At 34.3% G+C, this 22,870-nt stretch overlaps 2 non-coding genes across 2 annotated transcripts; one reads left to right on the top strand and one right to left on the bottom strand.

The window, feature by feature from the left end:
* The first annotated feature begins 12,107 nt into the window (after window positions 1-12,107).
* On the top strand, window positions 12,108-12,215 carry LOC128040664 (small nucleolar RNA R71). Its single transcript, XR_008195470.1, has one exon. It is a non-coding gene; the product is annotated as a small nucleolar RNA R71 (small nucleolar RNA).
* A 3,911-nt stretch (window positions 12,216-16,126) lies between these two features.
* LOC128040882 (small nucleolar RNA R71) lies at window positions 16,127-16,233 on the bottom strand. The gene has a single exon (XR_008195688.1). It is a non-coding gene; the product is annotated as a small nucleolar RNA R71 (small nucleolar RNA).
* Window positions 16,234-22,870: the final 6,637 nt, after the last annotated feature.

Below are 22,870 nucleotides of genomic sequence, written 5' to 3'. Positions count from 1 at the left end.
AAATAATGGGAATGGTCAGATTTTACAAAAATGCACTGAGTTGGCGCCGTTTTCAGGGGAAACGAATAAAAGTACGTCTAGCTTAGCGCTTTTTTCCCTGATGTCATGTAAAATGCGTTGACGTGGAACTGTTTTACAAAAAAAAGTCCATGTGGGCACACTTTTGCCTGTGCTCCAACAGTTAACACCAATGGCTATTTGAACTAGCTGTTGGACCTCCCAACAGTCCAGGAAAAAAAGGGTCTAATTTCACACACAATTCTCACAAATTCTCTCCCAACTTCTCAAATTTCTCATAATTTTTAAAAAACTCTTAAATTATTATCCTAAATTCTATTTTTATCTAAATTAATAATATTATTATTTTTTATTAGTAATTTCAAGAAATAGTATTTTTATTAAAAAATTGTTCGTGTTCAATTTAGCAATGGCTGGGTCTCTGATCCGTCTTGATGGCAAGTACATTTCTCTCAATCAATTGCAAATGGTAAGAATAAATTTTAATAAAATTTAAATTTTTAAAATTATTTTATTTTATAGTTAAAATTGAACTTAATATTATTTTATAACTTTTATGTAAATAGGTGGAAGATAGAATTTTGCAATGCCATATTCGTAATCTATCCGCTCCTCTATCACCATTGATCGAACATACTTGAGGGAAGTTGATTTTTTCCACGTGGCCTATTTAGGCCGGGAGTGTAAGTTGGACCCGAAACTTATAAGTGTATTGGTGGAGAGGTGGAGACCCGAGACGCACACATTCCATCTGCCATGGGATGAGTGTCCTATCACTCTAGAGGACGTGTAGTTATAATTGGGGTTACTCGTGGATAGATCGGTAGTCACCGGGTCTGTTTAGTTTGCTAATTAGGGGATTGTATGTTACGAGCTTTTGGGTGTGGTACAGGAGATGATTACCAGAGGTCGGATCAAAATGGTCTGGTTACGAAATAATTTCGTGAAGCTGGCGGTGGATTCTACTAAAGAGAAAAGAGTATGATACGTTCAAGCGTACATCCTTCAGATTATGGGGGGGTATTATGATGCCTGATAAGTTACCAAACCTTGTACATCTAAGATGGTTGTTGAAAAATCGTCGATTTTAGATAGGCTAACGAACTCAGTTGGGGGGCAGCGTGTTGGCGACATTGTACGGGGAGATGTGTTGGGTGAGGAAACTAGAAAAAATCAAAATTGGTGGTTGCCTTTTACTACTACAATCATTGGCTCGGTACTGCCTTCCATTTTTACGTCCTCGAGTGGACTACCCGTAAACATTCTCACTCATAACAAGGTAAAATTCAGTATATATTACCGTTATTAAATTGATTTAACATAAAATTATTATGCTAATAAGTTATTTAAATAGGTGGAACCATACCTCGAGTCACGTGGGATTACCAACCAAGTTTGAAGATATACGGCTTTTACTAGACCAATGATAAGATGTTGGTGTATGTACTTATTTAATTTTGAACTATATACAAATAACGTAGTCGATTTCGTATTTAGTATTAAGTAGTATATAAATAACTAATGTTTTGATTACGCTCATTTGTTTGAATAGACACCATACGAGGACCCGATAATTCGATAATTCGGGTAGTAATTCTTGATGAATTTCTTGTAAATCCCAACGCCTAACACGTTAAGGTCCCATTGGTAGTATACGCTACTTTTGAGATGCATGAGACGGATAAAGTGTTGCGATAGTTTGGATTTTGACAATCGATTCCAGTGGCACCTCAAGAGCTTGATGATCTGTATCGTATCGGCTTAAGGTGACCAAATATTAATATGATTTTTTACCTACTCACAACGTAATTTTTGTTCCGAAGTTAGTATGCGATCCAAATTACATGCCATGGTTTGGGATCCATGGTAAGCCATATTTGTTGGCCGAAGAGGAGAGGCATCGGCGTCCCCATACAAGTAGGCCACGACGGGCCCCTTTAAATCCAATGGGTGGTGAGGCGGGCCAATCATCAGTGCCCACGCAAGAACCGATCCCGATGGCCTCAACACTGCTGTAACATGGTTTGTACAAGTGTACACAGTCGTTCAAGTAATAAGTAAGTAAAATGAGTTATTGTCTCCGCAAGGACTGTGTATGTTAATCGATTATTTGTAAAATTATAAATTCATAATTTGATATAAAAACCCAATAATTTGAATGGTGATGTTTAAACTAAGTGAAATTAACTAGATGCAAAGATTGATCCCTAATGCATTTCTAATCTAAATGCAAATTATGTAAATGTATGAATGAATGAATTTAGCATCAAAAACAATCAACATAAAATAGGCTAGGATAATTATTTTAATCAACTCAATTCACTTTCATCATGCTTAACAATGTTCGAAAAACATTCCATGGCAACTCGATCTTTCATTAGTTTGGAAACCAAATTAAGTCATCTCGGATCTTTTACTTAGTGAAATATGCATTTCACTGATCATATTAAACTAAGGATTTCTTAGTATTTATGCGAGGTCACAGAGACATTTACGTTTGCAACAATTTAATCACATAAACCTAAAAACTGTGCAAGATAATAGAGCTAACTGAAGATATTATTAACCTCTAATTTAGTCGGGTTTAATGATCTAAATTGAGCATTGTACTTTTTAATTATACGTCTACTAGACATTGTCTGGTTAGGATCGCTTAACTAATCTAAATGCACCCAATCACGTATGAATGAAATACATCTTGGTTTTAATTAAAAACATGATCGACTGAGGCAAAAACATGTTAAACATGAATCAAATAAATCTTATTGAATTAACGTAATCATCCTAGAAAATAGGATTTAAAATATCATTGTTGATGTAAAAAATAATAAACACATAGCAAACATAAGTAAATTGAATAACAAGAGGAAAGAGTAAACTCTAATTCAGTTCAGCAGCCTTTTAGGTCTTTTCTGACTGATGTGTTCCTCTGTTCTGCTTGATGCTCCTTTTGCTAAAGGTTTCCTAAGGTGGGCGGCCAAAGGAAGGTCTTGACAAAGCCTTTTTTGGGTTAAAGAATGGAAGGGAGATGGAATGACTATGCAAGGGGAGAAAAGGGCAAGAGAGGAAATGAGAAAATGCTTAATGAATGAATGGATTAAGGGATGATTTGAAAAGTGGAAAGGTATATGGCATTTATAGGTGAAGACAAGGGTAGAGTTTGCTAAAAATAGAACTCAAAATCCCACTCTTTTCTCTCACATATGGCTGGCTACAAGTTGTGGAAAAGAGGATGACTTGGTTGCTTGTTTTTGAATTCAAAACAATGCTATTAATAGCCATAAGGTGGATGGTTTTAAAGGGCAAACTTGTGTGTTGATTTTTGATGCCTTTCCAACTATAGGGACCTTCAAGAAAATATCCAAAAGCTTACTTTTGGGCAGCCATTTTCTTGTGCCAAAAATTGGGCTTGACTCCTCCTTGTTGGACAGTTTCCCAGTCTAATAATTGATCAGACATGTCCATCTTTTAGTACATCTTTTACTGGGTCAAATTAAGACCTTTATGACCTTGTTTTGCATGGTCTTGCCATCCAAATGAAGTGGATGTGTGCATGCCCATACATCATTTATGTTAATCACAACTTCCATGGTCTTCCTGCATAGTGAAAATTCACATATTAATATTTAACATGAAAATAATATAAATTATTCATAAAAATCATGTAATAAAGCATAATTTCACATACTTTATAAATTCATGTCCAATATTAATAATTAAGTAAAATTCACTTATTTTAATAAAAATTACTCAAGATTAACATATTTATTAAGTCAAAAGGTGGTAAAAATATATAGAAAAGCCCTATATAATTTCAAGTTTACACACCCCCAAACTTAAACCATTGCTCGTCCCAAGTAATGTTCATGCACAACACAACTTTTGCTAAGGAAATTTTGCAAAATGATAAAGCAACTTTAATCTTCCTACATAATCAAGCATAAAGAAAATCATGCTAAAAAATATTTTTTATTGATAAGTAGCTCGAATGCAAATTTTATTTCCAAACTTTATACTAATTACATCATAATGTCAACATGAGTCATAATATGCATGTATTTCCAAATCATATATAATATTTACCAATCAATATGCTTTCCTTATCAACTAAACATAGCAATCACAAGGTTTAATTAGTGGTATTCATATGTTGAGCTTAGCAATTCCTCTCCACTAATGTAGTCAATATAATCATCAAATCAATAGGTCTTTTATTAGGTTGTAATGGGGCTAGGCTAAAGGTAGGGATAAAGAAAAGTGAATTTTTAGGTTCAATCATCTTAACCCTAACTTTGTCTTGGATCCTTTTACATCACAACTTTTCATAAATGGGTTTTTGGAACAACACCAAAGTTATTTTGAACTCATGCTCAACCTTTACTTTTTAGATTTTTGAGCAAACTTTCTTCTTTATTCTTTTGAACAAGCTTACCTTTGTTCTTTCATCATGGTTTATAAACAAACATGTGAAGAGCATGTACATCTTTTGTATTTTTCCTCAAACTTTGGTTACCAAGACAAAATTAGTTAAGATAGGTGTAAAAGAATAGGATAAAATAAAAAAGATGATAGTCTGACTTATGATGTAGGTAATTTGCAATAAATAGGCCATTAAGCTAAAAAATTAAGTTTCAAGGGTTAAATTAATAAGGTCAGCTTGAAAGGCTCAAACGATCCAAAGAAAGTTTGTCTATATCATATTAGATTCTTATACCTTCTAGGATTTCGCCTCAAGAAAGTTACTAAGTCAGTTCTAAAGACTTAAACCTTCATGCATATCTATTTCTAAAGAAATCAAATTTTTATGACAAATACTACGTAAGTCTAAAGAACATACAAGCATTACATCACTCAAGATAGCATAAGAATAACTTAGATAAAATCAGAAATATGCTTGCATTTGAACATACTTATGAACAAAAATTCTATCTGAACATTCATTTATTTTAGCATACTTAAGTAAAAAGTTTGAAACATACTTTAAAAATTCATGCGAAATACCTTACCCCCCGTTAAAAAGAAGCAATGTTCTCATTGCGAAAATAAAGTAATGAATGAAAACTGAACACCATATAGGGTTGTAAGAAAAAAGAGGTGAGTCATAAAGACTGCTTATTCTCAATAATTCAATCGTAGACATGTTCATTCCCATTATCACATCACTTCGCTTTTCCTATTGAAGAGACATTGAGCGTATTTATTCATGCTTGCTATTTTATTATGCGAAAGCAAAAATTCTAACTAGGATATAAAAATAAAAACCTAAAAAGAAATAAAAACTAAAGATAGGAAATTCGCCCATTTTATTTATTTGATTTATCCTCCTCATCTTCCTCCTATGATGTTTCACCCTCGCTTGCATTCTCATCTTCATTCCATGACTCGGAGATATAATCTCGGAACTCAAGAACAAAACTGTTAGATATTTTTAGAAGTATTTCTTATAGAATCTTCTCTAACTTTTTCATATTTCCAATAAACTTGTTGTTGGTTATGCATAAATTTCATCATATCCATCATAATTGACAATTCCGATTTCTTCACAGTATTTGAAGAAGTGGACATAGGAATAGTCAACTCAGGATCAACACTTAGTTCAACTGGCTCATCAGTATTCGACTCCTCTTTGGTTCAGAGACTTCCGGTTCCCTTATCGAATCTTCCTTAGATTGTGCTTCTTCTGTCTCAATAACTGAGTTAGCTTTCACTTCAAATTTGTTCGATGACTCATCAGTTTTTCGTTTTGTTGGTTTAATCAGTTTGGTTGGGTTTAGTTCATGGACATTCTCCACTGACCTTTCAGGATCATGGGCTGTGATGCAACCTTGAACATACGGGCCCTTTAGGTTTGCTTTTGTTTTAACTTAGGCCTTTAAGCAAAGTGAAGTTATCAATGATGGAATGTAAGCACTTCAAGTCTTCTTTTTAGCACAATCATGGATTTCCTTGAAAATAATATTCCCAACATTGATAGACCTTTCTGTCATAATTTTATATAACAAAAGTATTCACTCCATTGCGATGGTGGAACTATGTGAGATCGGCATGAAACTATATCGAACAAAGTAAAACATACCTTAGCTAACGGTTTTAGATATTCCCTTCAACAAGAATGACTACCATACTTTCTTATAATCCATTGGGATCCCAGATTTGTCACAACACTAAGCACTTGTTGAAGAAAATCCCAATTTATGCTTGTCATTATGGAAAAATATTCATATTCTTCAACATCAGGCAGGTTAAACAAATCATTAATGGATTTAGAAGTTAGGGGTACCTTCTTCTTGCGAATAAGAACTTTAGTAGCATCTAGCTTAGTCAAATTGACAAAGAAATCTTAAATTAACTCCTCTTCGGGTAATGATCGTGCATCACAAAAATAATTCCAACTGAGGGCATCAATCATCTTTCGAATCGGCAAAGGCACAACCATCTTATCATTGCTTTCCAAGTTGAAACCTTTTTTCCAACATCATAAGTTAATTTTTGAAGATAGAATCAAACCTTTCTTTCACTTACTTGTCTTGAATCACAATGGGATTTTTGGTAGAGGTCTTGGAAGATCTAGTTCTTTTGCGAGACATGGTGATTGTTTTCCAAAAAATAGGTAAAATTTCGGCAAAATAAGGGAAAAAGAAGTTGGCAATGGATGGAACAAAGAGTTTGTGGCGACGATAGGCTTTATGACGAAGAATGATTTACTGATTACTCGGTAAAAAGGCTTGCAATGCGAAGAAGCTAGGGTTTTGTGACAAAGGAAGAAATTTGGGGAGATTTTTTGCATTTTAGGCTGACAGCTAAGAGGAAAAAGAATGAGTGGCTAGGGTTTAAGGTAATTGCTTAAAGGGCTATGAAAATTATGGTGGTAGAGATGGGTTTATATAGTGGTAAATTAGGGCAATCTTGTAGCAAAATTTTAGCTACTGAAATGACTTGGGCGGCAAGTAGAGATGGAGGAAAAAGTGATGGCAATATTAGTGTTTTGGGGAACCCTTACAGACGGCACTAATGGGGTAAATTTCTCCTATTTGTTGTTTCGAGCCTTGAGCCCAAACTGTATTTACAAATTAGACTGCTTAAAATAAAATAAACTGATTAGTACTTGGGTCAATTTGACCCCCTTATTAAACATAAACAATTAAAACTAAAATTAAAAACAAAAGGAAAAATTTCAAAATTAATTTGAAAATTTATTCTTAAAAGATTACATTAAATTAATTCCTAGAAAAAGTTGGAGGGGTCACAACGGTCTCGCTTAAGTTCCAATCTCCTTAGACATAATTAATTAAATGTACTAATTTAAGAAAATTAATTTCTAATTATTTATTAAAAAGTAAGATCATAAAAATTAAGGGTCTATTAACTTGAATATGGTTTTAATTCGCACAACTTCAGCATCCCAATAGTGCTTGAGACGTTAACCTTTAACTTTAAACGTACCTCCATGGTTGTCGTATAATTCTACAGATCCATATGGATAAACTTTGTAGATAATATAAGGTTCTTTCCATCGGGACTTCGGTTTTCCAGGAAATAACCTTAGCCTCAAATTAAACAACAACAGTTTCTGACCTTCTTTGAATTCACGAGGTTGTATATGACTATCTTGCCATCTTTTATATTTTTCTTTACACATCTTGGCATTCTCGCATGAAAATAACCTCAACTCTTCCAACTAATCAAGTTGTAACATCCTTCTCCCATTGGCTTGCTTAAGATCCAAATTTAATTGTTTCAAGGCCTAATGAGTTTTATTTTCCAATTCAAGCAGCGAATGACATGTCTTTCCAAAAACTAACCGTTAGGGAGTCATTCCTAACAATGTCTTAAAAGCAGTTCGATAGGCCCATAGAGCATCATCGAGCCTTCGAGACCAATCTTTTCTGTTAGGGCGCACCACCCTCTCAAGAATACTTTTGCTTGCACAATTCACCCTTTCAACTTGCCCATTTGACTGTGGGTGATAGGTAGTAGCAATCATATGCTTTACATCGTACTTGTCAAGCAACCACTTAAGCCACCTATTTACAAAGCGAGATCCTTCATTGCTAATTATAGCTCTAAGAGTCCCACAATGTGTAAATACATGCTTATGTAGGAATCACATGAGTACCTTAGCATCATTTTTTGGGTACGCCTCATCTTCAACCCACTTGGATACATAGTCCACAACTACCAAAATATACTTGTTCCCATATGAAGAAGGAAATGGGCCTAGAAAATCAATGCCCCATACGTAGAATAGTTCTACCTCCAAAATATTTGTTAAGAGCATCTCGTTCCTCCCTGATATGTTTTCGGTTCTTTGGCATCTATCGCAGTTTTTCACATATGCATATGCATCCTTAAACACTGTAGACCAAAAGAATCCTACTTGTAAAATCTTTGCTGCAGTATGGGAACCACCAAAGTGTCCCCCACTCGGAAATGAATGGTAATGGTACAAAATCTCGTCAATCTCACTCCCTTCTACTCACTTCTTGATTATGTTATCTACACATTGTTTAAACAAAAACGTATCCTCTCAAAAATTATATTGACTATCATGAAGGAATTTCTTCCTTTGTTCGTACGTGATTTCTCGAGTAATTATTCTACATGATAAATAATTGGAAAAATTAGCAAACGAAGGTGTTTCATAGAATTAACTTACCTCGAAGATATGCTCATTAGGAAAATTCTCATTATTTGGGACAAGTGAAGAAGTTACCTCATTTTGTTCCAACCTTGATAGGTGATCGGCTAGTTGATTTTCAACACTTTTTTTGCCTTGGATCTCAATGTCAAATTCTTGGAGCAAAAGTATACATTGAATTAGCCTTGGTTTAACATCTTTCTAGCATGATCGGTGAACATTGTAACTTTGGTACCTATAAGATATGAACGAAACTTGTCAAAAGCAAAAACTATATCAAAGAGTTTTTTCCCAGTTACTTTATAATTGATCTAGGCTCCCGCCAAAGTTCTACTTGCATAGTAGATAGGATGAAAGACTTTGTTCCTTTTTTAACCCGTCACAGCTCCAACAGTGAAATCGCTTACATCATACAACAACTCAAAAGGTGAGTTCCAATCAGGTGTAACAATTATTGGGGCTGAGATTAACAGGATTTTTAATTTTTTAAAAGCTTCTAAGCATGCTTTCTTAAAATAAAAAACAATATCTTTTTCTAAAAGCATACACAAAGGTTTAGAAATTTGAAAATCTTTTATAAACCTACGATAAAAAGCAACATGGCCTAAAAAACTTCTAACTCCTTTCACACTAACTGGAGGTGGTAATCTTTCAATTACATCCACCTTTGCTTTATCCACTTCAATCCCATTTTTGGAAATCTTATGTCCTAAGACAATTCCCTCATTAACCATAAAGTGGCATTTCTCCCAATTAAGGACAAAATTTGTCTTCTCACGTCTTTTAAGTATCTTAGCCAAAGTAATCAAACAAACATCATAAGTGTTACCAAAAATAGAAAAATCATCCATAAAAACCTCAACAAAATTTCTGACCATATCAGTGAAAATTGCCATCATACATCACTAAAATGTGGCAGGCGTATTACATAAGCCGAAAGCCATTCACCTAAAAGAAAATGTATCGTATAAGTAAGTAAAAGTAGTTTTATGTTGGTCTTTCGGGGCTACAATTATCTACTTATATCCCAAATATCTATCTAAAAGGCGTTAAAATTCGTTACCTACCAGTTGATCTAACATCCGATCCATAAAAGGTAATGGAAAATGATCATTACAAGTAGCTTTGATCAATTTTCTTTAGTCAATACAAATTCTCCAACCCGCGACAATTCTCAATGGGATTAGCTCATTACGTTGATTCTCGACAATCGTGATCCCACCTTTCTTTGGTACAGAGTGTACTGGACTTACCCAAGAACTATCTAAGATGGGGTAGATAATTCTCGCATCTAACCATTTGATTACCTCCTTCTGTACTACCTCTTTCATGATATGATTAAGTATCATTTTCCCATCGATTCTACTTTGCTCTCCTTCCTCTAAAGAAATCTTATGCATACAAAAGGAAGGGCTTATACCTTTTTAATTTTCTTTAAAACAACAATCAGTTGCTCCTCTTGGTGTTCTGTCAGTTTTGTTGAAAAAATCATAGAAAAATTAGAATTGTTACCTAAATAAACATATTTTAAGTGGGACGGAAGTACCTTTAGTTTAAGCTTTAGTTTAAGCTTAGGCTGTTCCTCGATTGACAACTTGGGTTGTGTAAATTCCTGAACTTCCAACTCTAGCGGTTCGAACCGCAATAGTTGAATATAACTCCTTAGACTGGCTTCCATCAAAGCCATGTTCTCATTACCTTTTTCATCTTCCAAAGGTTTAGACCCTAAAGTGTTCTCCAACAGATCTTTTTTAGAATTGCTCTCCCATTCCATAGAAACTAAGGTTTCTAATTCCTCCAGTATTGAACATTCCTCTGTTGGATCGGTAAATTTCATGGCCTTCAGAAAGTTAAATGTTACCTGGTCATTTTGAACTCTCATTATGAGTTCTCTTTTTTGCACATCTATCAATGTTCTTCCCGTGGCTAGGAAAGGTCTCCCTAGAATGATCGAAACTTCCTTATCTGCTTCAAAGTCTAACACAATAAAGCTACCAAAAAAAAAAAACCTTATCACCTCTTACAAAAACATCCTTAATCTTTCCCTCGGGATACGCTAACGAATGATCCCCTAGTTGAAGTGTCACAGTAGTAGGTCTTCATCTATTCCCAATAGTTTGAAAATAAATTTAGGCATCAAGTTGATGCTTGCTTTAAGGTCGCACAATGCTTTACTGCAATAAGATTCTCTGATGTTATAGGGTATCGTAAAGCTTCCAGAGTCCTTCAATTTTGGAGGTAGCTTGTTCAGTAGGAAAGCACTGCACTCCTTCATCAAAGCAATAGTCTTATACTCACTAAGTCGTTTCTTCTTAGACAAAATATCCTTCATAAACTTCATGTAATTGAGCATCTATTCTAAAGCCTCTACCAATAGAATGTTGATGTGCAGTTGCTTTAGAACATCCAAGAACTTCTTGAATTGCACCTCTTGTTTCTGCTTATTCTACTGAACTCTTTGAGGATATGGAACTCTAGGTTGATACGAACAACTTTTCTGAGGAGATAAATCTGTGAAAGAAGTGTTAGCTTATCAGAATTTACTATTTTAGGGTTTACCTCATCAGATTTCGCAGCATCTGATTTTCAATTGTTGGTTGGCTTTCCTCCTTTTCAGTAGGCCCATCTTCAACCACAACCTCCTTGGGTTCCAAAATCTTATCAATTCGTAATGCAACTATCTTGCAATGTTCCTTACCCAAACTCATTGGATTTTCTGTATTGCTCGGCAAGGCTCCTTGTGGTCTACTACGACATTTAGTAGCTAACTGACCCATCTGGTTCTCTAGATTTTTCAGTGTTCTTGCTTGACTTTGAATCAAGGTGTCATCTTTTTCCATGTACGCCTTCAACAAGTTCTCCAAACTGTTTGATGACTCAACTTGAGGTGGTTTGGAGCTTGTTGACTAAACTCTTGGGATTGATTGGGTCTATGCTACATATGATTGTTTGGTATATTTCCTAGGTTACTCTAGGAAAGTTCGAATGATTCCACCATGATGGATTGTAGAAGTTGGATTCTGGTCCTTGTCTACTTTTATTTTGATACTGATTCCTTACATAACAAACTGATTCGGGGTTTGAAGGGTAATTCTCGAAAGAATGACCATGCCCACAATACACACAAGAAACAACATCATACTGACTTGGTGATTGAGCTGCAAAATTATTTAAACCATTAGTGGTAAATTGTTTCAACATTGAAGAAATAAAAGATACCTAAGTAGAGAGTGAATTTAGGGCGTCCACTTCATGCACTCTAACTACTCGTCTTTCAAAAGCTGCTCGATTTGTCAGTCATTGGTAATTGTTGCTAGCAATCCTTTCAATGATCTCGTAAGCCTCGTTATAAGACTTAGACAAAATTGCACCATTCTTAGAAACATCTACCATTAATCTTGTATGTGTGTTGAGACCGTTATAAAATATCTCCGGTTGGATACAATGAGCAATCCCATGATGAGGAGACTTACGAAGAAATTCTTTGAATCTTTCCCATGCTTCATATAAAGACTCGTCATCTAATTGTTGGAAAGTGGTTATCTCATTTCGTAACTTTGCGTTCTTGCTCGGTGGAAAATACTTCACCAAAAACCTTTCTACTAATTCTTGCCAAGTAAATATTGAACTTGGTGGCAATGAATTCAGTCATGCTCGTACTCGATCTCGCAACAAGAATGGGAACAACTTCAACCTTAATGCATCTTATGTCACACCAACTATCTTAAACGAATCACTCATTTCCATGAATAATCGAAGGTGAAGATGTGGATCTTCTGTGGGCATACCACTGAGCTAGCCCACCGTTTGGAGCATTTGAAACATCACTGGTTTCAATTCGAATTGGGGTGCCTGATTCCTGGATTTAACTTATTGAAGAGTGGCACTACGTATTGTCTGATGGCACGATCCCTATTATTAGTAATAAGGATGGGTTGTGCACATGATTGACTCTATTACCTTGTCCATCATTTTGATTTCCAAGGCCCATATTAGCTTGTCTTTGATAAAATTTCTCGCGTCTTCTTTGTCTAAATGTCTGCTCAATTTCAAGGTAATAGATCAATGATTCGATCTATGCTCATAAACACCTAATAAATAAATCTAAAAGAAATAATAAAGAACAAATTAGTAATGTTAGAAATTAAATAAAAACTAACTTCAAAAATAATTTCACAAAGAATGATTAAGGCAATAGTCCTTGGCAACGACGTCAACACCGCTATAACGTCGTTTGTGCAACTGTACATAGTCATTCAAGTAATAAGTAAGTAAAATGAGTTATCATCTCCACAGGGACTGTGTATGTTAATTGATTATTTGTAAAATTATAAATTCACAATTTGATATAAAAACTCAATAATTTGAATGGTGATGTTTAAACTAAGTGAAATTGACTAGATGCAAAGAATGATCCCTAATACATTTCTAATTTAAATGCAAATTATCTAAATGTATGAATGAATGAATTTAGCAACGAAAACAATCAACATAAAATAGGCTAGGATAATTATATTAATAAACTCAATTCATTTTCATCATGCTTAAAAATGTTCGGAAAACATTCCGTGGCAACTCGATCTTTCATGAGTTTTGAAACCAAATTAAGTCCTCTTAGATCTTTTACTTAGTGAAATATGTATTTTACTGATCATATTAAACTAAGGGTTTCTTAGTATTTATGCAAGGTCACAGGGACATTTACGTTTACAATAGTTTAATGACATAAACCTAAAAACTATGCACGATAGTAGAGCTAACTAAAGATATTATGAACCTTTAATTTAGTCGGGTTTAATGATCTAAATTGAACATTGTACTTTCCAATTATGCGTCTACTAGCCGTCGTCTAGTTAGGATTGCTCAATTAATCAGAATGCACCCAATCATGCATGAATGAAATACATCTTGATTTTAATTGAAAACATAAGCAACTGAGGCACAATGTAAACTGAAAAATATATAGGATTTTTCCTATATAATTCATTACCTTTTTACTTAAATTTATTGTTAAAACCAAGTAATTGTTTAATAAATTAATGAAATATGCGAAAATATGAAATTAGGGCATAGAAATTATTAAAATGTGATTTTATACTTTATTATATAGTTTTCATACATAAAATGGCTTATTTTATATTAATTTGAGCATATTATATTTTTAAGCTATAAAGTGGGCTATGCATGATTAAATTAAATAATAAAATATAAATTTATTTTTATAATTCATTTTAAAATTTGATTAATAAATTGGGCTTTAATTAATTAAGTAAAATGATTAATTAAAGTGGTTAAATTATATTATTTGGTCCTCTAAACTATCTACTATTTTTGGATAGGTCTGAGAGTTTTCTTCTAATTGCAAAACCGTCCAAATTGGGGACCAAGTCAACCTAATTTTCAGCTGCACGTGGATGTCATAAACCATTTTTTGGTTTAATTATACAAAGCCCTTGAAGACTTAAAGAAATCAGAGATTTTCCCGAAGATTTACTGATGACCGAGTATTAGTCCTGAGTTGTTGTGGCACTCAAATTGACCAAAAATCAAGAAAAAATCAGCCACCTTTCCTCAATTCATGGCTAGCCACTCTTGGAGGAAGTTTCAAAGGATGGACGCTCTATTTTTAGCAAACTAGCTCCCTTGCCTCACCTATAAATAAGAGCTTATTTCTCACTTTTCAATTATCCCTCATCTCATCATCTCTCACTCATTCATCATTCTCTCAACTTTTTTAGTTATATTTCCCCTTCATCATCTTTGCATAAGGATTTTAGCAATTAAGCCTCTTAACGAACCCTTGGTCGGCCACCTTGGAGAGCCATCAGCAAAGGAGCAAAGCAAAGAAGTGAATGAGCCTCGTTAGTCAGAGTCTTGGGTAACAGCCACTCTGAATTGGGTTTAATCTTTCTTTTCTTTAATTTTATTTGAAGATGTTTGCTATTTGTTCTTTGTTCTTGTTTACAACAATGATAGCTTATTTTTATTTAAGGTAGTATGATTATTTTGATTAAATAATATTTATTTAATTCATGCTTATAATGTTTGTGCCTCAATCGGTCATGTTTTTAATTAAAATCAAGTCAGTATTTTGTTCATACATGATTGAAATGCTCCTAAATTAGCTGAGCGATCCTAACCAGACGACGGCTAATGGACGTATAATTGAAATGTGCATGCTCAATTTAGATCCTAAGACGGTTAAATTGTAGGTTGCATAACAAGTCTAACCAAGCCCTGTTATCTACATAGTTTTTAGATTTGTGTGATTAAATTGTTTCAATCCTAACACTTCCCTATTACCTCACATGAATGTTAAGAAACCCTTAGTAAATAAGGATCAATAAAATGCGTATTTACAAAGTAATGGATTCCGAAATGACCTAATGTGGTTTCCAAACTCATGAAAGATCGAGTTGCCATGGAATGTTTTTTCGAATGTTATTAAGCTTATTGATAATAAATTAAGTTTAATTAAATTAATTGTTCTAGTTTATTTATGTTATAATTGTTGAAAATTGTGTTTTGTTTTACTAAAATCTATTTCATTCATATAGTTTGCATACTTAGGATAATTTAGATTTGGGATCATTGCATTTAGTTTAATATATTTTAATCACCACTTCTCAACTATATAGTGTTTTTATTTACCAAATTATTAATATAATTTTAAAAATTAAGTAGCTTAGCACAAATACAATTCCTGTGGAGATGATAACTCGATACTTACTTATTACTTGATAACGACTGTGTACACTTGCACAAACCTACGCATTGCAAGTTTTGGATGCCGTTGCTTGGGGTTTTTAACTGTTGCCATAGTCATTTTTTCGTGAAATTATTTATTTTCAATTTGATTTATTTCTAACATTACTAACTTATTCTTTTTAATTTTTGTGATTTTCTGTTCAGATGTTTATGAGCATAGATCGAATTTTTGATTTACTCCCTATAGACCCTAAAATTGAGCGAACTTTCAGACAAATAAGACGTCAAGGATTAGCTCAAAGAAAAGTCGATATGGACCTTGGAAATCAGAATCAAGACCAAGGTAATGCAACCGATCATGTACGAAATCATATGCTTATTGCCGATGATAGGGATCGATGCATCAGGCAATATGCTGTGCCATTTTCCAGTTAGATAAACCCAGAAATTAAAAGGCCTAATATTGAGGTAACCTAGTTTGAATTGAAACCAGTGATGTTTTAAATTCTACAAATGGTGGGCCAATTTAGTGGTATGCCCATGGAAGATCCACATCTCCACCTTTGATTGTTTATGGAGGTGAGTGATTCATTCAAGATAGCCGGTGTGACTGAAGACACACTGAGGTTGAAGTTGTTTCTATACTCGTTGCGAGATCGAGCACGAGCATGGCTCAATTCATTGCCACCAAGTTCCATATCTACATGGCAAGAATTAGCAGAGAGATTTTTGGTTAAGTATTTCCCACCTAGCAAAAACACTAAGTTAAGGAACGAGATCACAACTTTCCAACAATTGGATGATGAGTCTTTGTATGAGGCTTGGGATCGATTCAAGGAGTTACTTCGTAAGTGTCCTCATCATGGGATTCCTCATTGTATCCAGTTGGAGACATTCTATAATGGTCTCAATGCACATACATGATTGATGGTAGATGCTTCCGCGAATGGTGCAAATTTTTCTAAGTCTTATAATGAGGCTTATGAGATTATCGAGAGGATCGCGAGTAAAAACTATCAATGGCCAACAAATCGAACAACTTCAGGAAGACGCATAGCCGGAGTTCATGAAGTTGACTCCCTAACATTGTTATCAGCTCAGGTATCGTCTATTTCCTATATGTTAAAACAATTAACCGCTAATAGTACTAATAATTTTACAGCTCAGCCACCAAGTCTGTTTGAAATAGTTTCTTGTGTGTATTGTGGGAAAGGTCATTCTTTTGAGAATTGTCCACCAAATCCCGAGTCAATATACTATGTGGGGAACTAATATCAAAATAGGAGTGGACAAGGACCTCAGTCCAACTTCTACAATTCTTCATGGCGTAATCATTCTAACTTTTCTTGGAGCAACCAAGGAAATGGACCGAACAATAACTTATTGCAGCAAAGACCCAACCAATCTCAAGGGTTTAATCAGAAAGCTCTAAAACCACCTCAAGCTGAGGCATCAAACAGTTTGGAGAACTTGTTGAAAGCGTACATGGAAAAGAATGACACTTTCATCCAAAGCCAAGCAGAAACACTAAAAAATTTGGAAAATCAAATGGGTCAGTTGGCTACGGAGCTACGTAATAGACCGCAATGAACCTTGCCGAGCAATATTGAGAAACAAAGGAATTTGGGTAAAGAACATATCAAGGTAGTGGCATTGCAAAGTGGTAAGACTCTGGAACCCCGATTAATTGATGTCGAAGATAAACATGTTGAAAAGGAGGAAAGTCAACCAGATGTTAAAGTTCCTACACCAAAGGAATCAAAATCTGCAAAGTCTGACCAGGTAAACCCTGGCTTAGTAAATTTAGATATTTTAACATCTTCTTTGGATGCAGAGTTACCTACTCAAAAAAGTTGTCCAGTTCAACTGAAAGTTCCATCACCTCCATAATTGCAAAGGTTGCAGCAACACAAGTAGAAACGAGATGTGCAATTCTAGAACTTTTTGGATGTTCTGAAGCAGTTACACATCAATATTCCGTTGGTGGAGGCTTTAGAACAAATTTCGAATTATGTGAAGTTTATGAAGGATATACTGTCCAAGAAGAAACGACTGAGTGAGTACTGAGTGAGTATGAGACTATTGCCTGTAGTGCGTTCCTGCAGAACAAACTGCCACCGAAATTGAAAGACCCATGAAGCTTTACTATACCCTGTAACATTGGTGAATGTTACTGTGGTAAAGCTTTGTGTGACTTAGGAGTGAGTAATAATTTGATGCTTAAGTATATTTTCAAGATGCTAGCGGATTAATCTTTAGCATATCCTGAAGGAAAGATCGATGATGTTTTGGTAAGAGTCGATAAATTTAATTTTCCTGTTGATTTCATTATTTTAGATTTTGAAGAAGATAAGAAAGTGCCAATTATCCATGGGAGACCTTTCCTAGCCACAGGGAGGACATTAATTGATGTGCAGAAAGGCGAACTCACCATGCGAGTTCAAGACAACCAAGTAACTTTTAACATTCTTAAAGTGATAAAATTTCCTGATCCGGCAGATGAGTGTTCAGTTATGGAAGAGATAGAAACCTTGGTTTCTATGGAAAGCAATTTTGAGGAAGATTCATTGGAGAAAGCCTTAGAGCATGACCCTTTAGAGGATGAATAAGGTGAAAAAAAACATGGCTTTGATGGAAGCCAATCCGAGAAATTTTATTCAATCTACATGGTTTGAACCGTTGGAGTTAGAAGTTAGAGAATTTGTGCAACCCAAGTTGTCAATCGAAGAACCACCTACACTCGAACTAAAGGTACTTCCTTCCCATTTGAAATATGTTTATTTAGGTGACTGTTATACTTTTCCTGTGATTATTTCAGTAGAACTAACTAAAGATCAAGAGGAACAACTGATTGCTGTTTTAAAGAAATTTAAGAAAGTAATTGGTTGGACCATAGCTGACATTCGAGGTATAAGACCTTCTTTTAGCATGCATAAAATCATTTTAGAAGAAGGTGAAAGAGCTCAAATTGATGGGCAAAGGAGGCTCAATCTTATTATGAAGGAAGTTGTGAAGAAGAAAGTGATCAAATGGTTAGATGCAGGAATCATGTAACATCTCAAAATAGGGCCTAAATGGAACAGTGGTTGTGAAACCATGAATCCAAGATATAAAAGTTTATTGTGATTATTTTTTATGATTTACCGATTGATTGGATGCATGAGTTAGAATACCGATAAGAAATTTCAGCGATTGCATCTCTGAATTGCATATTAGGGTTTAATTGCAAAAGTGGATAAATATGAGCTTTAGATGATAAAGGATTTAATTGAAGTAGAGGTCCTTAAATGGTAATTAGACCATTAGATTTTCATGGACAAAAATGGGCATGCATAGATAAAAATAACTAAAGTTTTAATGAAGGGCATTTTAGTCATTTGGTAATAAAAAGAATTAAAAGGGAAAAAGATGGCAAAATGTGCTCATATCCTTCCATAAGGTCTGAAACTTCAAGGGACTCCATAGCTAGGGTTTCTTCACTTTCTCAAGTTCATAGTAAGTGCATCCAAGCCCCGTTTTTAATTTTTTTTACGTTTTTGGAGTCCTCATAGCTCGGTTTAGCTTATTCTACCATTAATTCATGTTAGGGTTCATATTTGGAAAAATACCCATAGGTGAAATGTGTTTATTTTGATGTTTTATGGTAGAATATGAAGCTTGAAATTATGTTAAACACTTTTTGCTAGGCGATTTTAAGTGAAAACTAGTAAAACGACATAATCTGTAAAAATACCTAATGTTCATAAGTAAATGTTAGAGTGGGAATTTGATGTTTCCATAGAAGGGAAAGATGTTCAGCATGTCATAAAACATAAGAATAAGGGATGAAGTTTAATTTCCAAGCTTTGGGGTAAAAGTGTAAATATGCAAAAGTTTAGGGCAAAATCATAATTTTTCCAAAGTTCGAGTCAAGGACTGTTTTGATGAATGTGCATATTAAATAAGCTAAATTTTCTATTATAGATCAAGAGGAACGAAATCCAGAGTTAGACTGGGAAAAGAAAAAGGTTGAGACTAAGTTGCTAGATTTGATCGTATTTTGTACCGAAGTAAGTTTACAGTAAATGAATGCAATATTTCAATAATGATTATTAATGTTGTTATTTTCCAGCAATTATGTACTTATTTCATGAAATTATTTAATATTGACTCAAGTATGAGATGATAGAGAATCAGTGTTAAAAAGTCCAGTTGAAACATTAGGAATGTATTGGATACAAATGTCATGATATTAGGGGAATAAGATCCCATGTAAGACCATGTCTGGGACATGGCATTGGCATTATTAGGGTTAGGAGAGGTCCCAAGTAAGACCATGTCTGGGACATGGCGTTGGCATCGAGATGAGAGGTCCCCCGTAAGACCATGTCTGGGACATGACATGGACAACGATATGAGAAATCTCATGTAAGACCATATCTAGGATATGGCATTTGCAGTACAGGAAACATCCCATGTAAGACCATGTCTAGGACATGGCTTTGGCATGTTATTATCAGATAGGAGACCCGAGTATCCTTAGTATTCCAAGTGGTTTAACGAGCTAGTAAATAGACTATGTTACATTAAAGTCCAGGTAAAAGAGTAATGAATGGATTCAGGTGAGTTATAAAGGTTAAGAATATCTCAGTTATCAGTTGAGAAAGAAATTTTAGCAAGGGAGGAGTAAGAAGAAATTTTAGCAAGGGAGGAGTAAGTTATAATCATGAGTTATTTAAGTAAGCAAGTAAGTGAACAAGTAAGAGAGTAAGTAAAGAAGAAGCAAAGACCATGATACTTGATGATGATTTATGAGTATAAGTATTTATGATAAATTTTGTTATTTATTTACTTGTAAACTTACTAAGCTTTACGCTTAGTATTTTTATTTTCCTTCTTTTTTATAGTATCGGTAAGCCAATTCGGGGATCGTAAGGACGTCAGAGATCGTTTCACACTATCAACAAACCATCTCGGTATTTTGGGATTGAAATGTTTTAAGTTATGGCATGTATAGGGACTTAGTCATTTTGTGTGTGTGTCCTTATGATATGGCTAATAAATAGCATGTAAATAGTCAATAATGATTAGCTATTGAAATGGCTATTTAAGAACATGTTTTGGTGTTATGTATGCCTAAATGATAGTTAATACAAAGAAATTATAAAAGAGTAAAAATTTGAAATGGAACAGTTTTTGGATAGCAGCATTGATGTGATTTTGAAAAATCACCAAGGATAGTAGAAATGAAATTGGAGAGTGATTGAGATATAGAATTAAAGCTTATTGAGTCTGTTTTCACATGAAAGAAACGGTGTAGGCAAAAGAATTTTATATTATGAGATATTTGAATTTTAGTGAGACAAGATTAGAATGGTTTTTAAAGTCCCCTGTTCTGGCTTTAGGAAATCATTAAAAAGTGTACAAAAAGAATTATGAGTTATAATTTATATGTCTAGATTCCTTAGTGAGTCTATTTTCAATAGAAACAAGCAGACATATGAAGCCCGCACAATAAGATAATTGAGTTTTAGTGAATAGAGTTCAGAACTGTCAGACAGTGAAACATGAGAGACTTTAACGAATAAACTGTACTATTTGGCTAACCCAAAAATTTTGAAAATTTTATGATTATAAGATATATGAGTCTAGTTTTAGGGAAAATTTACGAATCTAAATTTTGAGTTTCGTAACTCGAGTTATAATTAAATTAGTGACTGTTAAGCAAGTGGACAGTTTTATTCTGAATAGTGAAATAAATTATTTTGATTTGTTTAAGTATTCGAAAATTTTTTAATGTTCCCGGTTTGGACCCAAGCCATTTTCGTTGCATGTTTTAGGGTCTCGATGGTTCTTTTTAAAGACATATTGATTGAATGTGAGTGAATTAATTTTTTTTTAAAAGTAAATTTTTATGCTCCGAACTAGTAAGTTAAGTCAAATAACGCCTCGTGCTCGACTCTGGCAACGGTCTCGGGTAATGGGTGTTACAAATCATCTATCCTATTTCAAATAGTTTGTGGGTAAGTTCGGTGCAGTGTGTGCCAAAGAAAGGTGGAATCACGGTTGTTGAAAATGAGCACAACAAATTGATTCCAACAAGAACTGTTACTGGTTGGAGAATCTGTATTGATTACAGAAAGCTGAATAAAGCCACTCGAAAGTACCATTTTTTGAATCAAATGTTAGATCCTAAGGTAGTCATGCGATTCCTACATAAGCCTGTGTTTACACGATTTGGGACACCAATAGCTATTATTAGTGATGAAGGGTCTCACTTTGTGAATAAATGGCTTAAGTGGTTGCTTGACAAATATGATGTAAAACACAAGATTGTTATTGCCTATCACCCCAGTCTAATAGGCAAGTTGAAAGAGTAAATCAAGAAATCAAAGGTATACTTGAAAAGGTAGTACACCCTAGCAGAAAAGATTGGTCTCGAAGGCTCGATGATGCATTATGGGCCTATCGAACAGTATTTAAGACTCCTTTAGGATGAATCCTTATCGGTGAGTCTTTGGAAAGGCATGTTAGTTGCCATTAGAATTGGAGAATAAAGCTCACTAGGCTTTGAAGCAGTTAAATTTTGATCTTAAGAAAGCCGGTGAGAGAAGGATGTTACAACTGGATGAGTTAGAATAGCTGAGGTTGTTTTCCTATGAGAATGCCAAAATGTGTAAAGAAAGTCAAAGGGATGGCATAATACTCATATACAACCTCGGGTGTTTAAAGAAGGTCAGAAGGTGTTGTTGTTTAATTTAAGGCTAAAGTTATTTCCTGGGAAGCTAAAATCTTGATGGAAAGGACCCTATACCATCTATCGAGCTTATCCTTACGGAGCTATTGAATTATACGACAATTATAGAGGTACGTTTAAAGTTAATGGTCAATGTCTCAAACACTACTAGGATGGTGAAGATGAGCGAATTGAATCCTTGCTCATCTTAACAGACCCTTAATTTTTTTGAACTCATTGTGTAAATAAATAAATAATTAGAACTTATTTTCTTAATTTATTACATTTAATTAATTCTGTCTAAGGAGATTGGAACTTAAGCGGGACCACTGTGACCCCTCCAACCTTTCCTGGGAATTAATTTAATGTAATTTGTTAAGAAGAAATTTTCTAATTAAAATTTTTAAGTTTCATTTTGTTCAGTTTAAATTTTAAATTTTTATGTTAATAAAGGGGGTCAAATTTGACCCAAGTACTATTCAGTTTTTTTTAAGATACAGTTTGAGTTTGACGCCCAAGATAGCAAAAAGGAGGAAGAAAAAGATTAGGCCTTATCGTCACACCCATTACTTACCGCCCAAGTAACTTTAATGTAGCTAAATTTTTGCTACATGTTGCCCTAATTTTTCCCTATATAAACCCCTCTTCATTCTACTAATTTTCATATCCCTTAAAGTAATTTGCTTCCACCCTAAAAATCCCTAAATCTCTTCTTTATGCCGTCAACCTCAAATCCCAAAAGAAACCCTAGCCCTTTTCTTTCTTTTTGCCAAAACTCCTTATTGCTGCCA

The sequence above is a fragment of the Gossypium raimondii genome, chromosome 4 (assembly GCF_025698545.1).
Source record: "Gossypium raimondii isolate GPD5lz chromosome 4, ASM2569854v1, whole genome shotgun sequence".
In the NCBI taxonomy this organism is placed as follows: domain Eukaryota; kingdom Viridiplantae; phylum Streptophyta; class Magnoliopsida; order Malvales; family Malvaceae; genus Gossypium; species Gossypium raimondii.
This window is presented reverse-complemented; position numbering and strand designations above follow the sequence as displayed.